We start from the raw sequence: 3643 nt of genomic DNA, 5'->3' as shown, positions 1-3643 counted from the left end.
TCTTAACTTTGTGCCACCTGCTGTTGTTAATAACAGATGCCTATAATGTTTTGAACAATCAGCCTTATAGATGCCAAAAGGACAAGGAATTTACAGGTACCTTACGAACAAGGAATTTTAGCTACCTTAAGATTTTTGTCTTAAAAATTGTCATCTACAGTAAAATTCATGTTTGCTTGTCTTCTTTATTTTCCTTTTTCCTGTTGAAGAAACATGCATGGAATGAACAAGTATTTATACTTTGTGAATGAATGAGGTTTTGTTATTCTTAGTCTGTATTTTATTTTCTGGTTATTATTTAGATACCATAAAGACGACTCTACGATCTGATGAAATTTTGAGTCACTGAGTTTAGATACTATTGCAAATTACTGTTGCTGAACAATCACTTACTAGGTATGTTTGCTGAATGTGTATTATTGCAATTTGTTGGGGTCTAGCTAGCGTGTAGTTCATGGGTACTGGTTACTATAATGTCAACTGAATGTGTATTATTGCATATGTATTATAGGAAGTTTATATTAATATTTGGAATCTTCAAGAAGCCATTCAAATTTGGAGATGAGTGAAGAAAATGATGAGGTTGAGATTGGTGAGACTGGACTGAAAAATACAATGAGCCCGGAAGAAACAACACAAGAACCTAAGGTAAATATGATTTTTAACACAGCTGATGAGGTGCTTGATTTTTATAAAAAAATATGCAAATCGAGTAGGTTTCCCAATGAAGAAGAGATCATCGAAGAAAGGAGATTGTGGGGAGTTGAAATATGTGACTTTATCATGTTCTCGATCAGGGATCCCGCAAAGTACTGCAAGCAATGTCTTAAAGCCATATCCAAGTATAAAAGGTAATTGCAAGGCTCAAAATGCACAGGATAGTCATGGTGGTATGGATGATGATTAATACCCCTACATTTCCCATTCAAAATGTGAGTTGTGAAAAGATTCATCTGATGTTGTTCTATTACTTTTGTATTTAATTGTTTGATTTTTAAATTAGTGATGTATTTGAAATTATTTGGTTACTGGATTTGTTTATGGAGTTTGCTCAAGCAGATCGTCCACATCACTTGAATGGAGAGTATATGATAGAAAGCACACGACACTCTCCTGTTGTTTATTTACAACCTCACGAACACATGAAATAAGGAAGTGCTCAAGTCCCATTTTGGTGTCCAGAAGTAATGGAGTTGATCTTGTACTCAACCACAAAATTAGTTTTTTTTTTCTTTTTCCTTTTCATTCATATATATCACTATTGTAGCAATTTAATCTACATGGTACTGTTAATCATGTCCATTCGTGGATTGGAAATATCATTATTAATTTCTATAGTTATTCTTCCAATATTAGTGTTGTCTAATTACTTCCAGCATTTCTATTAAGAGTTACTTGGGCCTCCCTGCATTGTTGCCTAAGAGTAGGATGGTTATCATCCAGTCAAAAAGAACCTCATTCAAAGAAACGCCAATACTGATCCAAAAAACCAAAACATATAATTCAATGAATTTCCTTACAAAAATATATGAGTATAGCCACTTATTCATCAGTGAGCATTTACAATCAAGACAGAGAAACCTATCTGCAATTGTAGGAAAAAAAACAAAAAAACAAAACTTGGGGTTGCAGAATTTGGACTTGTAAAATCACTCAATTTCCTTGTCATTGTAGACCAAGCTATGCAACGTTCAGATTACAGAATGTAAATATACTGCTTCAGAATCCAGTGTCACCTGAGCGACCCCTTGTGTGTAAATATACTGCTACAGAATCCAGTGTCACCTGGATTGAAGTAGAACTTTTCCTGGTAGCCTGCAGCAGAAAAATAGTGGCTTTTATCATAATCAAAAGATGAGATCAAATAAGAGGAACATTATGCAACTTGAAAGAAACTAACTGAGTTGTAATGGGCATTATTTGCCTCTTCAAAGAAACTAACTGGTATTACCACACCCAAAAAAGTACATAAGTATTACTGCCAAAAAAATACATAAGTTTTTGCATCCTACAGACCAAGCAATAAAATACATAAGTATTACTGCCAAAAAAGTGTTCCCAAGTCAATTAAGAACCTAATTTTTTTTCCTCCATTTTTCTTTCTAAAGGTTCTCCTGGTATGTTACTAGCACGATGAAGAATCCAGGATGAGGACAGCTAGGAAGATCAAACCAAAATTGAAAAGCTATTGCCCAATGCTTTCACCTAAGAATTGTTGGATGATCTTTGTAAGGCTTTGCTCGCTGAAAGAAGTCCTCCCTTTGTGCCTGACAGAAGTAATGTCCCTCAAAAAGTTCCTGCAACAATCCAGCACCAATAAAAAGAAAAGACCACATATAAACTATCACAATTTGCATTCAATCACAAGTGTTATGATCTTTATAAAATTCAAATATTATCACATTCAGTGACATTATAGCCACCCAGTACCCATGAACTACATGCTAGCAAGACCCAACTAATTACACTAATCAATTTTTACAACAAATTGCAGATTCAAGAAACAAAAACTAAGAACCTGTACAACAATTTTTACAACAAAATTACTCTAAAAATTGGGTATGCACCTCAATCTTCAACCTCTCTGTCAGATAGGCTTTTGGAGAAGAATAGACAAGTGAACCTCTCCATTCTTCAACCCACCCAATCGCCCAGGACTGCAAATTTCATTCTTTTTTAGAAAACTCTTAACTCTCACCAACAACAGTGGAGGATGGGGATGGATAAATTTGGTGGAGGAAGGGAGGCAATGAGAGAAGCAAAGTAGAGAATACGGGGGGACTCCAACTCTCAGCCATGTTTTAGTGATTCTCTTATTAGAGTGCAGCAACAATGGAGGAAGGGAGTGCTGTAGAGACGCGATGAAGAATTGAGAACGACGTGAGGCCACTTGCAAGGGACGTTAGGGTTTTTTAACTTGATTTTTAATTTTTAATGTTTTTGTTTTTTTAAGGATTATTGAAAAAAGAAAAATAAAAAATAAAATACACATGGCAACATTCATTAATTGACATGGCAAGACACATCAGCTGCCACATAAGATGGTCAGCTAAGGTGGTCAATATTGTGTGTCTAAATAGCATTACTCTTTTTAGAATAAAGATTTTGTAGGTTTTTGCTTTCCTATTTCATAGTTTATACTCATGTGAAATTGGAGTTCTTGCAAAGTATACAACAGTTTAACCACGTGCTAACACCATTAGTGGACAAAAATGAATTTGTGAAAGTTTACGACTGCACCTAGCTTTTGGGCTAGCTTGCCTACGTACCCTGTGAAGGGATCAAGATGGAAGTAGTTCACCCTCCTTGAATTGAGGTAATGAAGGGAATTTTGGGTTTTTGTGACTGAATCTAGCTTTTTAGGGACTAGACTGCCTACGTACCCCTTTTGAGGGATCAAGTCAACCATAGTTCTTTGCTTAGGCCACCTTTTCAGCCCATAAAGCTTTTTTTTTTTTTTGGCTCTAATTTTTGCCTGGACCGCCCTTTCAGGTTTTCAGTCCAATGAGCACTTTTTTCTAACCATCAGGCATAAAACTTCTTAACGAATTTCCCGTTCACACAAGGATATGTGCACTTGCCTTCGGAGTTTGACAACTCGTAGGCACCCTTGGAGAAAACCTTAGTAATGACGTCGGGCCCC

The 3643-nt window shown here is 35.8% G+C and overlaps 1 long non-coding RNA gene across 1 annotated transcript; it reads right to left on the bottom strand.

Moving 5' to 3' along the window:
- Positions 1-1511: 1511 nt before the first annotated feature.
- On the bottom strand, positions 1512-2294 carry LOC117632650. Its single transcript, XR_004586498.1, has 2 exons — positions 2206-2294; positions 1512-1815 (listed from the first exon to the last, which is right to left on the bottom strand). It is a non-coding gene; the product is annotated as an uncharacterized LOC117632650 (long non-coding RNA).
- Positions 2295-3643: the final 1349 nt, after the last annotated feature.

The sequence above is a fragment of the Prunus dulcis genome, chromosome 6 (genome assembly GCF_902201215.1).
Source record: "Prunus dulcis chromosome 6, ALMONDv2, whole genome shotgun sequence".
Lineage (NCBI taxonomy): Eukaryota > Viridiplantae > Streptophyta > Magnoliopsida > Rosales > Rosaceae > Prunus > Prunus dulcis.
Note: the sequence above shows the minus strand (reverse complement) of the source record. Positions and strands in the feature narration are given on the sequence as shown.